Here is a 15672-nt window from a genome sequence, read left to right on the forward strand (position 1 = left end):
TTTACAAAGGGAAAAAAGCCAAGGTATGTACATGTAAATTATTAATGTTACTCATCGTTTTAAACAGCAATCGTTTTTTTAAAAATCCCCATGTCAGCTATTCTCTTTCTGTCAGAAAATTAATTACATTTTTAAAGTTATGTAATTTGAAAGTCATTACACCAGCGGCGACAATTCAATTTTCAAAACAGCTTACATCTGTTACAGTAGAAAACTATAAACTAAACAGCCCTGTACATTCAAATTTGTCTCATTTGAGAATCGTCAGAAGCAACACCTCTGCAACTGCTCAAATAATTGCTGGTATGTATATTTTACATTAACGAGTTCCTCAAACTTTACAGTAAACAAATCTAGTATTTCTTTTGATAGGAGGGTTGATCCAAAAGTAATGTCAATGTTTAATATTCGGCGTCGTATTATCAAATATAATGTACCAAAAGATGCATAAATATAAATTTAATTAAGATTGAAATTTTCATTTAATAATGTTTAGTTGAATTCATTTTATAGACGTTTAAAACATTAAACATAAGGGTTGTCGCTACGTCACAACTAAACGTCACGTTTTTAAAAAGTATATATTGTTAGAATGAAAAAGAACAGACACATTTAAACTTATCTTAAAAGTGTCTAATCGCACAATATTTTAAAAGACAAAATTTACGACATTTTCTAATATTTATTTAAAACTTAAATTACGTCATTGCATTTTTGATCATAAACATCGTTGTATATATCTGTGGTATTGAACAAATGAAATGTCAAAAAGACATAAAACGCCGAAACGATCTGCAATGCATTTTCCCTTCAAATCCGGAAATCGCCAGTAAAGACAGTTACGATGATTAATCAGACTCACAAGGGAAATAATGTACATGAAAGACTTTTTTTAGATGGTTTCAGCGATTTTTGGTGGGTCATGGGTCATTGAATGATCAGCTGAGGACAGAAAGACCGGAAGATGGGTGGTCGGACGGAAACGTTTTAATGGTGTTTGACGTTGTCAATAAAGATGCGTCACGGTTTGAGCGATATGAAAAAAAATTAAGTTTGTCTTATGGTACTGTTCAAGGAATTTCGATAGAGTACTAAATTATATATAGATAAAGTGAATGTACAATTACTGCCAATTATTCTTAAAGAAAGTGAAATATGTGATTGTATTTGTGAATCTCAAACATTTTTAATGAAACGAAAAAAAAAATGTGTAAGTGTATGACGGTGCATACGTATATCTGTCATATGACGTTATTTAGGTGCGGCGACTACCATAATCGCACCTTTGTATAAAATTCGATATTTTGAAAAGTAAAATTAATTTTAAATTCAATTTTTAAGGACTGATTTGAAATATATATATTAACTTCTATACATTTTGTTAATTTACGTCAACTAGTAGCAATTTTATCGAAGTTGTGACATTACTTTTGGATCAACCCTCGTATGAACATTATTTCACTGTATTTTTACTCATTAAGGTAGTAAAACACCTGGGTAATCAATTTAACTATGTTTCTAGGTGAAATATGAGATAATGAATAGTATTCAAGCTCAAAAGTCCAATAAACAATACAAATTTCGGAGCAGAACAAACACGTACCTTTAAAACATCAGAGGTGGAAAGTGTCAGCTATACATAGATGATTGATCATTCTGCTGACTGATCTAACCAGCCGTATGTTCCTTGTCATGATCGGGAAAATAACGAGAGAAAAGTTTCGACAATTCGATGTAAAAGTAATGACCAAACAAATGTATTAAAAATGTCAATCAGCATTTAACTTAATGATAGACTGTATTTTCTGACAAGATCATTATATCGACCATGAAACTTACAAAACTATGACTTTAAATGCGAATGCTTATATTCTTGTTTCATCAACTTATTTGTCAATAACTTTCTTCGTCTCAGAAATTGATCCTACGTAGAGTATAAAGTTGCATATCGAACCAACCAAGAGACATGAAGCCTGTTAACAGGTGATAAAGGAATATTGCTGCATAAGTTAGGAAAGTTGACGATTGAAAAGTCATTACAAGAAAAAGTCGCACATGTGCTTATCATATACTGTAAAAAAAAAAAAAAGTCGAGGCTTTTTATAGGACATTCTCGAATCTACATTTAGACTGTATTTATATATTTTACATTCAATTTAACCATCTGTTTTGAATTTATAGTGTAACTTTTCATTCCTTTGTTATAGGTAAAAAACCTGAAATGGAAGTATATTGAAAGCTTTTCCCTGTTATATCAACAGTTTAGTTCCCGGGCATATTAAGAGGACAAAAATGAAATATGATGAGGCATCTTCTGGCTTTATTTGACACTTTCCCTAACTCTGATTTTTTGAAATCTCTAAAATACCTTAAACCCATGGCTAAATATTTTAATTTGACACGTGAAAGTCCTTGGAGGTCCGTGTTTGGTCTGCTTTAGTATTGTTATATGGACGTTAGAGTTTGAATACTGTTCGGTAACTCAATTTATATCATGAAATTTGAGATGTTAACAAACAGTATTCGAGCTCAAAAGTCAATTAAACATTACAAAATAGAAGCGGATCAGGCATGGATCTCCAAACAATATGAGGTGCCATGGAGGAGTGAGCATAATAAGAAAAATTTTGATATCTAAGTCCATTTTTGTTTTTAATTGTTTCAATATATGCATTTTGTTCTCCTTATTCGTCATTTTCTATATCTTAATCATCTCAGATCAGTATTTGCCACAGAGATCCAAACCTTCAAGATGAAATCCTTCCTTTTAATCGTGCTGTGTGTGGTCTTGATAGGTATGTATTGTATCTCAAAAAGCAAAGCTGAATATCTTGAAGGGAATGTTTTTTAACCGTTGAATCGGAAAACAGGACTGTTTATCATTCACATTCTCAGTTTGTGGCCTTTTGTAATTTTGTTTTATTTGCTGGATTTGTGAAATTTGTCGCTGTTCGTCATTTTCGCCTTTAACACTCAAGAATAACAGAAAACAAAGTATAAGAAATTGAAATTCATAGTTCATACGTTTGTTTGTTGTTGAACAACTTTCTTGAGAATTTTTCATTCAGAAAGAGACGCCACCATATGTCACCGTCCAACAGCAGATAATGAAAAGCAATTATCATAAAATTATTATTTCACTAAAAATATGCTTGCAGAAATATGTCACGAAACCAAAGTTCAGAACTAAAGAAAATTATCCGTTGTGACAGATATATTCCGTGATGTCATAACTTTAAGATTCTTTTTATTATCTGCTAGTTTATCATATGGTGGCATATTTCTGCTCCCTTCATGCATGATAAAGTAAGTCAACATGCAAGAAAAAAAAGCTCTTGATATTATAAACTCGCACGTTAACATAAATAAGTCGCATGTTGACATAAGTATCTTGTATGTGAAGATAAGTATCTTTCAAGTTAACAAGTTGTAAGTCTCATGTCTACAGAATGTTATCTTGCATGTTAACATTGATAGGTCGCATGAATACTGTCGTAATTTAGAAAAGTATCCGTATTTAAATAATATTTTCTTATAAGTTTGGAAAGTTGCACGTCAACATAATTATTGTGAATATTGATATAAATATATCGCATGTCTACATTATCACGTTGTATGTTTACATAATTCATCTTGCGTTTATGGGGCAGAAATATGCTACCATAGTCTCATTTTGTTATAAAGACAAACATTTTCATATTCATAAAGTCATTGTTTATATATTGATAAATCTATATAATTGTCATTATTCAATGTTTTATCAGAAAAAAAGATCTAACGAAACAGTTATAGACTGGAATTTGGGCAACACATTATTTGTTCATTGTGGTTTCGAACAACATTTTCACAACCAGATCCAACAAATCATATATTGTCCTCATACCCAGTCAATAACTGTATAATATACGATTTTCTAGCCTCGACCCAAGTTGCCATGGCGGGACATGGATGTTATTGTGTGTATCATAACGACAAAACATGCAGTGATTACTGCCAGGGCGAACTCAGCTGTAGAGGGGGGTATTGTGGGTCGGCCTGGTGTGTCTGCAAGTGTGTTGGTTGTTAAAAGTAACTGGACAGGTAAAACACTATTGATAAAATAAACTGATTTTGTCTTCCTTTATGATACCTTATCATGTAATTAAAAATTAAATTGAAAAAAAGCTTAAAATGCTTCTATATGATATCCTCGCTTCTGAGAAAAGATTTCGAAATATATATTTGCAATGCAAGCTTACTTCTATTTCAGGAAGAAAATAAACCAGACAACATAACATATGCCAAATGAATTTCTATTAAACTATTAAAGCATCATTTGTTAATTAATAACCTGACTTAAATGAATGATATAGACCCGGAAGACATATTTAGGGGCTTAGTAATTAAGAAAGATATCTAAAAAAATCTTTTTAATCACGATAATGAAACAGCATTAGAACGACCAGTTAGAAAAGAACTGAAGGGTCATTGGTGCGAAAAACAGTGCCTTTTTTCTTCGTGATGTATAATGATGTATGATGCAGAATTTGTGCAAAATCTTATGCGTGAAAAGAAGAAAGCACTAGATGAGGTCTTCAACTCGACATTTAGATATTTAGACGACGTACTGTCAATTAAGAATGGTAATTAAGAATTTTTATTTCTATTGCTATCCGTTTTCGTCCGTCGCCGTGCGTCGTGCGTCGTTCGTCGTGTGTTAACATTTGAACATTTTCAGCTTCTTCTCTGGAACCACTCAACCAATTTTCACCAAATTTGGCATAGAGCATCTATGGGTTAAGGGAAACAGCAATTTTAAATTTCATGGTCCCTGTCCCCCTGGGGCCTGAGGGGTGGGGCCAAAACCTCTAAAATTAATGCAATCTTTAAAAATCTTCTTCTTTACTCCTGGACATCAAGCAGTCAAACTGTTAGCATGAATGTAATAACCATTGAGTCCTCTACCAAAATTGTGAAATTCATGTCCCCAGGGTCAGGGGTTCTAGTGTTAGGGCGGGATTCTATTGATTATATAGTGAAAATGCATTATTTCTTTAAAAATCATCTTCTTTGCTCCTGGGTATTAAATAAACTTACTAAGTACATAGTTATGATGAGTAAGAGTGCCTCTACCAAAATTGTGAATTTTATGGCCCCAGGGTCAGGGGTTCTGGTGTTAGGGCGGGGCTCTATTGATTATAAAATGAAAATGCATTAATTCTTTCAAAATCTTCTTCTCTGCTCCTGGGATTTAAATAAACTAACTAAGAACATAGTTATGATGAGTAAGAGTGCCTCTCTCAAAATTGTGAATTTTATGGCCCCAGGGTCAGGGGTTCTGGTGTTAGGGCGGGGCTCTATTGAATATATTGTGAAAAAGCATTAATTCTTTTAAAATCTTCTTCTCTGCTCCCGGATATTAAGAGCCATTCTCTGTAATGATTTGAAATTTTATATAGGAGCTGTGGCACGCATAGTCTCAGAATTTCTCCAAACTCTCTATGATAAAAGTCATTGATACCCTAAACTGAAATCAGGCAAAAATTGGTTGCTACGTTTTATAGTTACCATGGCAACATGTCTTAAAGTACGAAAAATGGCATTTTTTAACATGTTTAGAGCCCCATAGTTAACATTTGCGGCAAAGCAAACAATTGGCAATGACTGTTTCCAAAAGTTGAAGGTCAGATGTCTCAAATGCATGATAAACATGTTTGGTAAATCAACTATTACATACGTTACTATGGTAACAAAGTATTCAAAAGTAAAAAAAAATATTCATTGAATTTTATAAAGTCATACACGTGAAAATAAAAAGCAATTATAGGATGAAATGTGACCAAATAATAGAAAAAAGAGCCTTGAAACATATACCAAGAACAAAATATGATATTTCATTTTGGTTGACAATGGTTGCCAAGGTTTTTATACCACAGAGAGCCTTCAAAGTAACACTCTGTATGTTTAAATCTGATCCTATCTTTTAAAAAAAAGCACATTTCCTCATAACTAATGATCAATTTTTAAAGATGTTGGTTTGCTCCTAGTTTTCCCATTTGAAAAAATTCAGATTAAATTCTTTAAATAGAGCGTTGCTATGGAAATAAGCAGAAAATATATGCTTAAAAACCTGAAAAATATTTTCTTTCCTTGGATACGTACCCTTAAATGTAGATTCCCAAAACTTTTCTGATTGATATTTATCAACAGCTAACCTGACTTTTAATTTTGACTATCATCCAATCTCTAAGTGGATGCAAGAAGTTGGCACACAGGGTTTAATATTGATATAAAGTTCACAAAATCGAACATTTTCCCTTCTTGGTAACCATAGCAACAGTGTTGTTTTCTTCATCAAATTTTATCAATATATGATATTCAACTTCAGTTGTAACAGATAAGTACTATTCAAGCTTAGTCCTTTAATTTCTTTCTTGATTAAATAGCAATTTAATTCTTAATGCAGCGAAAAATAATTCACTTTTAAGCACTGGTACTTTGTTTCCATGGTAACACTGCAAAGTAGCAATTATACCCAATTTTTCTTATGGTTTTGGTGTTGCAAGGTACTAAGGATGCATATTTGCCAGTCTTGAATTTTCATGTTTTTCCTCAAGACAGTAGCATTAACCCAATCTTAGTTACTGATTTTGCATGGTTATACTGTGTTACCATAGCAACCATAAAAGTTATTTATAGAATAATATTGTTTATACTTATATACTGAAGGTCAAACATTTTCATTGTTTTTCTTAAGTCGTTGATTGAGTTTGAGCATGTAACACCTACCATTAGTGAATACTGAGTGTTTTTCAGCATATTTCAGCATTTTAAATGTATTCCAAATGTACCCTTGGTTACCATTTACTTAGAGATATATTCTAAACAGTTTCTTTACAGTATAAGTGACATCAAGGTGTCATGTTTTTTGTGAGAATGGTTTGTTTGCTTTTTCTAGTTTTTATTAAGCCACAGTCAAGATTTAAAGTGGCTAAAAAATCTCGATTTTTCAAACTTTTCCGGCTGTTGCCATAGCAACCGAGACACATAGCAACGAAATTTTGTTTGATATTTGTTTCTGGTGTCAAGTACTAAGCATGGGTGAAGTTTCATCAAAATCGGTGACCATGCGTGGCAGCGAAGTTTAAGTGGTTACAGAGAATGGCTATTAAATAAACTAACTAAGTACATAGTTATGATGAGTAAGAGTGCCTCTACCAAAATTGTGAATTTTATGGCCCCAGGATTAAGGGTTCTGGTGTTAGGGCGGGGCTTTATTGATTATATAATGAAAATGCATTAATTCTTTCAAAATCTTCTCCTCTGCTCCTTGGTATTAAATAAACTAATTAAGTGTATAGTTATGATGAGTAAGAGTGCCTCTTTCAAAATTATGAATTTAATGGTCCCAGGGTCAAGAGTTCTAGTGTTAGGGTGGGGCTCTATTGAAGATATTGTGAAAATGCATTAAGTCTTTTAAAATCTTCTTCTCTGCTCGTGGGTATTAAATAAACTTATTTAGTGTGAAGTTATAATGCCTCAACCAAATTTGTGAATTTCATGGCCCCAGTGTCAGGGTTTTTGCCATTCGGTGTAGATGGGGGGGGAGGGCTCCTTTGATTATGTAGTGAAAATACATTAATTCATTGAAAATCTTTTCCTATGCTCCTGGGTATTATGCTAATGATCCAAGTACTTATATTTCTGAGGAAGAAAGGTGCATCTAGCAAAATGGTTAATTTCATGCCCCCAGTGTCAGGGCTACCGGAAGGGGGGGGGGGGGGTTACATCGTCCGAAAATGAATTAATGCTTTGAAATCTGCTCTTTGATATTAATCAGCCATATATGATGAAATAAAATCTGTGATAAAATTTCCAAAATTTTTTTAAAAACTATGATAAAATTTCCAAAATTTTGAAATATGTGGCTCCGGGGTCAGTGCTTCCTTTGGGGTGGGGTGCACAACTGGTTATAAAGTGGAAGTGCATTTTCTTTTTAATTGTCAATCTGATCTACCTCTGAGTATTAAGTAAATAGAGTAAGCATGCTAAGTTTATAATTATGATAAGGAATGGTACCTCTTTCAAAATTGGGAATTTCATGGCCTCTATTTTAAAATTCGATCCAAATTCAATTGTTGGAAAGTTGTTACATGATACTCAGGTGACCTATAAGGCCCGTGGGCCTCTTGTTGTGTCGATACGATATATCTTAGAAAGCTTGAGATAAAAGATACCACGGAGTCTGACACATCTGTTTCATTTTTGGATATTTTACTTGAAAAGACGTTAATGGTAATCTGACAACCAAGCTCTATGATAAACGTGATGACTTTTCTTTAGTTAACTTCCCTTACTTATGCAGCAATATACCTTCATCACCTGCATACAGAGTGTATATATCTCAGTTGATTCGATACGAAAGAGCATGCCCTACGTATGAACAATTTCTAAAACAAGGTAAATTATTGACAAACAAGTTGATGAAACAAGAATTTCAGCTGTCTCGTTTAAAGTCATCATTTTGTAATTCTATGGTCGATACAATGACCTTGTCAGAAAATACATGTACAACGTATCATTGAGTCAAATGCTGACTGGCGTTTTTCATACTTATTATTAGTCCATTATTTATACACTGAATTGACGAGGGATTTTTCCGTTATTTCCTAATTATGACAAGGAGCACACGGCGGGTGTAACCAGTAGGCAGGGGATGCTCACTCCTCCATGGCACCTGATCCTACCTCTGATGTTTTGGAGGTCCGTGTTTGCTCTGCTCCTGTTTTGTATTGTTTTATGGACCTTTGATCTTGAATTCTGTTCATTATTTCCATATGTTTCATATATTGTTATGTGTGATGTATATATTGTGACTTTTGTATAGGGAATAGCAGTCATCAAAATAAGGGGTAGGATTTTAAATCCTTTACGTTTGATCACGAAGACATAAATAACCAATTCTCAAAGGGACCTACAAGGATCGTTCAATAAGTGTTGCAATATACTGTATATCGTAATTAATTTAATTTTATTTACGTTATTCTTTCATCTTTGAAAATTTTTATCAAAGATCCCCTAATCACAGAAAACAGCATGGTTTTGTCTATTTTTCTCGCCTAGAAATTCCATTTTAAGTAAGCATGGTCACTACACTGAGGAGAAAAATATAAGTGTTCTCTCCCAAGACTTTATGAAATCTGTACTTTTCGTATAAATTGCTGAAGGACCCATATTAAAGATATCATTGTAATATGTTTAGAGAATAACATTTAACGCTGTATTATTTTCACATGAATTCAATAAAACAAAAGGAATAAAAGGAGTTTTGAAATATAATAGTGAAACTGGTCTATTGAAATTTGTGGGGACACCACAAAATATCGATGCTGTGTGCTACATGATATCTGAACATTTTAGATTTACACTAAAAGACATTGTTGAGACCTTAAGCATTTCTTCATCATAGGATTTTATACAATTCTAACAAAGGGAAAAATAATAATATTTCTATCAGAAAGGTTCCTTAATTCATTACAAGTGTCTTATAGAAAAGATGGTAGATTTGTCTTCCGTTTATTTAAAACCAAGTGTTTAATCAAAACAGAAGACAAGTTTGATAAACTTGCTTGATGGATGATCAAAGATGCCACTTTTCATATCCGAAAGTAATATCAAAAATAAAAATATGGAATCAAAGAACAAGGTGTCATTTTATTATGATGAAGAGAAGAAAGGGCTGCAACCATGTTTTATTAGTTTTCATGAAACATATAGAAATAACGAACAGCAATCAAGATCAAAAATCCATAAAACAATACAAAATTGAGCAGAACAAACACGGACCTCCAAACTTCAGAGGTGGAATCAGGTGCCAGAGTGGAGTGAGCATCCCATGTCTACCGGTCATATCCACCATGTGCCCTTGTCATGATCATATATTTCAAGTGGTAATATAAAACATGTACATACTCCAAAATGAAGGACTACCAATGATATCTTTTATGTTCAAATTGCACTAGGGAAATATAAGCAGATTCCCTGAAGAGTAAGTTCAAATACAGGTCCTCAGAGTAATTTTCTGCACATAACAACACACCAACAAATAAGCTTATAAAAATAAATCAGACTTTGAAGAAAAGAAAGTATACAGAACTTTTCCTTCACCTATATTTGCAATAACTTAGATATTGTGAGATCTTTCTATTCCAAAAACGGATGAAAACACCCAAAGGAAGATTGTAAAATATTTAGATAATAGTATATCATGGGAAATGATAATCCTCAGTGTCTTTGAGATAATGTTACGGATGAGTATGCTGAAGGTTTCTGGTCATGACTACAAAGACCTAAGACATGTGTAAATTGAAACAGGCATGCTTTGAGAGATTGAAACTAGTAAGAATATGTTTTAAGTACTGACAAGATCATTGTATTGAAAACATGTTTCGTAATAATGACTTCAAAATAGACTGTTAATATCCATATTTCATCAATTTCTTGGTCAATAGTTTGCCTCATTTAGAATTTGTTCAAACGTATTCATATGTAGAGCATGCTCTTGCATATCGATCCTTAGAAGCATTAACCCAATATGCAGGTAATCAGGATATACTTGTAGGTTACTATTAACGTCCTTTTCACGTAAAATACCATATCCAAATATCTCACAGATGTATGGAACGCCGTAACTGTCTTATGTGTAGAACTTACATTATATGCTGGTACTTTGTCATTATATGATGGTATTTTGTTATTATATGATGGTACTTTGTCATTATATGATGGTATTTTGTCATTATATGCTGGTACTTTGTCATTATATGATGGTAATTTGTCATTATATGATGGTAATTTGTCATTATATGCTAATACTTTTCATTATACTACCTTTCTTTATACTACTTTTCAATATCTACTTTTCATTATACTACTTTTCTTTATACTACTTTTCATTACACTACTTTTCATTATACTACTTTTCATAATACTACTTTTCATTATATGCTACTACTTTTTCGTCATTATTTGTAGTCTCGATCATCCAGACGCTTGTCTCTGTAAAACAAATTCGCTGTTCCTAGACTGGCAGTACGAAATCGAGGATCAGACAGGCAAGCCAGTCTAGGTGTCGTAACAGTATTTCACTTGGGTTCACGTCAAATCATGGCTGACGCAAAATATGAATTGTGAAAATTAGCGACATCAATCAACCAAACTTGTAAGAGATTTATTAGGACCCGACACTCCAGACCACACTTCTAGTAGATATGTTTTTTGCATAGAGCAGATTAATGTTTGATTTGAATTATCGAAATTATTTGAATACTTGATATCGCGATTACTTAACTTAGTGTAACTCTTTCGCAAAGGAGGTGGGAAACGTCTGTTGGATCAGGGCAACTGTGATATTGCATACAATGGAAGATCGATCAGAATTTATAATTGTAGAATTTATAAGGACAGATAATAAAAAATCCTGGTAGAATATCTTGCTAAACAATCACCGAATCAGCCATATTAATTTGTCAATTTCTGAGAGGAGCTAATAAACGATATTTTTAACTAAGCGGAGTTTTCTCATTTAATTTTCATTGAAAATCGTCACATTTTAAACCTGATAAAATATTCTAAACTTTCCTTATTTGACAATCTACTATTTGGAGTTCAATCCTTGGCAATACATCGTGCTTTCGACATAAAATCGTTCGAATTATTCGATAGTCACTACTGTAAACAATGCCATGTGCCCGAGAAATCTTGCGAGATTCAGAAACATCTCGACTCCCCCGCAAAAGAGCGGTAGTAAGTTATATAACTGTGAGGTTCTCGCGATATTACGTATTCGGTCGAAGTCGATTTTTTATAAACCGATTCGGGGTTTATGAAGCGTAAACTATCCCAACCGATTCATTTGAATATAAATATAAAAAAACACGTGTGTGTTCTGCGGAGCACTAGCTTAGAATGATCCAACACCTCGCAAAATACTGCATTATCATTGGCCTTCCTTTGGCCACGCCTACCATAAACAGGCATATCCAATAAAATATGTTCCTATCATACAATGTTTTCCCGCTATACTACGAACCGCGGGAAAACACTAGTATACTGCACTGACCTGTCGATTAATAATCGAGTACAGTCAGTTTGTCCTTTAATCTATTGTAATTAATTACTTAGAACTTTAGACAATGTAATAAATTAATAGTCGATTGCTTTCAATTTTTTCCATCCTCAAATATCAAAGCAGAAAAAATATTTAAATATTATGTAGTGATTTTGATGATATCCTCTAAAATTTGAATGTATTCATACAGTTATGATTTGAACCTCCATATCAAAACTTTTGATTGTTGCAGTATTTTTACAATATTAACTGTGATCTATAAGTACTTGGGCATTCTGCATGTTGGTAGTACACATAATATACAATAACCCCTTTGTTTGAGTTATTCTGAAAAAAATATTTAGAGCTCTTGGCAATGAACATGTCAACTCAATGCACCTTTAAGTATACTAATAGCACTTTTTCTTTCTATATTGAAATAATTGTTTTGATAGCTATCAATTGTTCTATATAAGATTGTTAGTCTGCGGTAGAATTATTAATTTGAAAATAACATGTAGTTTATAGATCACACCTCATTATCTGCTGTTAGAGATGTTCCAGCCAATTAGCCAAAATAAACACAGTGACACTTAATACCCACTCTCTTTCAAAATACAGTCATTGATAAAACAAGTACAATGTAAATCTTGAATGAAAACGTGGAACTAATGTTGTAAGTTTAAAACAGTGGCAAATGTTATATGCATAGTCCTCTTATTTTTCCATTAGGTCCTAGCTAGTACAATGTACGTTATATTTCATAAAAATTTGCATTTACTTTTGCTATATTATTTTCTGTTGGCAGACAAAGTTTATCACCATCGAAAATATGAAAAAGACTAGACCAGCATGGCTATCTTGCAAATTCTATTGTGAACATTATTCACGTTATGATTATAAAAGTTAAATTTCAACACACACGTTGTTTATATATAATATTTGTGTGTGACTAACTGGAAAATTAATGATTCTCCAAATTATCTTTCATGTATAAAGTTTATATTGCATATGTAGAAATTATTTGAAAGTAATCGAAAAAGTAATCATAATTACATTGGACATTTTAGCTGTAATCGATTAAATTAAAATGACAAGTAATCGAAAATACCTTCGATTACAGATTACTGTCAATTACTTGAAAAAAAAGTAATCATTACAATCGATTACGATTACACGATTACGATTACCCCATACCTACTTTAAACACCCGGCCCCTGATCTTTAAAAATTACATAGCTATAGTCAATAAGAATTTCAAGCACAAGGCGGGTGTGACCGGTCGGCAAGGCATGCTCACTCCTCCATGATACCTTATCCCACCTATAAGTTTTGAGAGGTCCGTCTTGGCTGTGATCCTTTACTGTTATTAATATTTTAGTAGGAGGAAAGTTAATAGCATGGTATTACAATTATTGAAACCCGCTGTTTTAGTAATCATTTTTTAAAAATAAATTTCGGAATCCAAAGATATATGATGATTTTGTCGTCTGCTATTCCAAAAGCTATTTCTCTGCCTTCCTGGTAAGGATCATGGAGAAGTCCTTCAATGCTTAATAAAATAATATATTTGTACTATTTCGTGTTTTCAGTCTTTCGTAAGTTTTAAAATAAGAATAAAAACGAATAACTGGTGCTGAATGCTTTAATTTTATAGTAGTTAATTGCGACAATTGCCATTTAGTTTTCTTTGCGTTCTTTCTGAAATAGAAATAAGGATTTTTTTTTGAAAATTGCAGGCATCTAATCTATTAGCATATATAATTCAAAATACTTTTTAGAAGTGAGATGATCAGAATAAATATATTTTCATTTTTTAATGAAATTATCTCTTCATTTCAGTTAAAATATCTAAATAACATACCAGGTATTTTAATATGCACCATAAAGAAAAACAATATCAATTCTTATTAAATCATTAGTGTTTTACCCTTTCAGTTAATTTCTGCAACCACTACACTTGCAAACACACGGATGATTCTCGCATTCTCCGTCATTACAACTGAGTTCACTTCTGCAATAATTTCTGCACGTTTCGTTTTTGTAAAAAAAACAGTAACACCCGTGTCCTGCCATGACAACTTGTGCAGAGGCTAGAAAATATTCAAATTCATACAATGTTTTTATTTTATTTTTTTTTTTGTATAAAGAACGCTATGAGTATCTAACATTATACATATGGTATATAAACCATTATTTCTTTCAAGGTACTCAATTCAATTGATTTTGTTTCTTTTTAATAGAGATGCATTCTTCCCTTTTTAAGAATCTAGGTAACATTAGTTCTTTCTTTCAATAATAATTTTGTAATATTTGATGTAAAAAATATAACGTACATACCAAAAAAACATACACACAACGCGATCAAAATAAGGGATTTCATCTTGAAGTCTTAGATTTTATTCTGTGGTTGAAAATATAAATGATGTGTAGATAAAATTAATGAAAGTAAAGGCCTAACAAAAGATATGAAAACACATAATCAAGAGATCAAATGAGGGTTCACATATGCTTTAATGATGGTATACAAATTAATAAGCATATTTATTCTCCACTCAGTTATCCCGTTTGTTATTATAATCATATGATAATGAAACTATAAATCCTTAAAATATTTTATGAAAAATACAGTACATTCCAATTAAAAAAACCGAACAACGTGAAAAAAAGACATATTTTAGTTTGAATATTTGGGCTTTACTCTATGGTGAATGGAAAATAGTTTTTATACTAACACTCAGAAATTAATGTACAGGTTTAATGGCATATTTTATGAAGCTCACTCTAGGTGCAAATAAATATATAAGCAAACCAACATTTAAATCATACCAGTAATAGTTCAGAGGTGTATCTTCTGGCTCCTCTAAAATGAATCAAATCAGAGCAGGTTATAGATACCTATTTTATAGTAACTTTCTGTGACAGATGTAAGCTGTTTTGCAAAATGGCTTTGTTGTCAATGGTATTATGCCTTTCAAATTACATAATTTTAAAACAGTTATAACACTTTATACAGAAAGAGGGCTTAAACTTTATTTCATGCACACTTTCGGAATATGTGCCAGATGCAACTGATAGTTTTAAAAAGCAACTGTTTAACGTGGTCATTAATAACAACAATTTAAATGATAAGTTTTTCCTTGGATTTTTATTCAAAACAGATTATCAAAGATAACCTTTTATGCATGATAACAAATACACACACAGGAAAGTAAAATTCAAATAAGAACATTTTTATGAAATTTCTTTTGCTAACAATTTGTACTAAATCTACAATCATTCTGGCTATTTTTAAACAAGAGGGAAGAAAAATGAAACCCTCTTAATGTTGTCTATTGTTTGATTTTTTTTAGAATACATGTACTAGTATTGCATTATCCATTACTTTTTAAACGATATGATAGCAAAATTCACCAAATGTTCTTTTATTAATAAAGATCAATAGGATAAACGCGTTCTTGTACAAAAGGTGGATATCCATGTCCGAGGAATCTACCTTATACAACTATTTTTATTATTTTGCAAATTTAGTAGCTTACTGAAAACAATTGTCCAATAGGATGAATGAATGTACAAAACCTACT

The 15672-nt window shown here is 32.1% G+C and overlaps 2 long non-coding RNA genes across 2 annotated transcripts; one reads left to right on the top strand and one right to left on the bottom strand.

The window, feature by feature from the left end:
* Positions 1-249: 249 nt before the first annotated feature.
* LOC134264313 (uncharacterized) lies at positions 250-4314 on the top strand. Its single transcript, XR_009991491.1, has 4 exons — positions 250-303; positions 2719-2795; positions 3918-4080; positions 4250-4314. It is a non-coding gene; the product is annotated as an uncharacterized LOC134264313 (long non-coding RNA).
* A 9404-nt stretch (positions 4315-13718) lies between these two features.
* On the bottom strand, positions 13719-14956 carry LOC134264314 (uncharacterized). The gene is made up of 4 exons (XR_009991492.1): positions 14918-14956; positions 14429-14492; positions 14019-14181; positions 13719-13789 (listed from the first exon to the last, which is right to left on the bottom strand). It is a non-coding gene; the product is annotated as an uncharacterized LOC134264314 (long non-coding RNA).
* Positions 14957-15672: the final 716 nt, after the last annotated feature.

The sequence above is a fragment of the Saccostrea cucullata genome, unplaced genomic scaffold, assembly GCF_032062105.1.
Source record: "Saccostrea cucullata isolate Sc308-1 unplaced genomic scaffold, CSIRO_AGI_Scuc_v1 ctg10996, whole genome shotgun sequence".
In the NCBI taxonomy this organism is placed as follows: domain Eukaryota; kingdom Metazoa; phylum Mollusca; class Bivalvia; order Ostreida; family Ostreidae; genus Saccostrea; species Saccostrea cuccullata.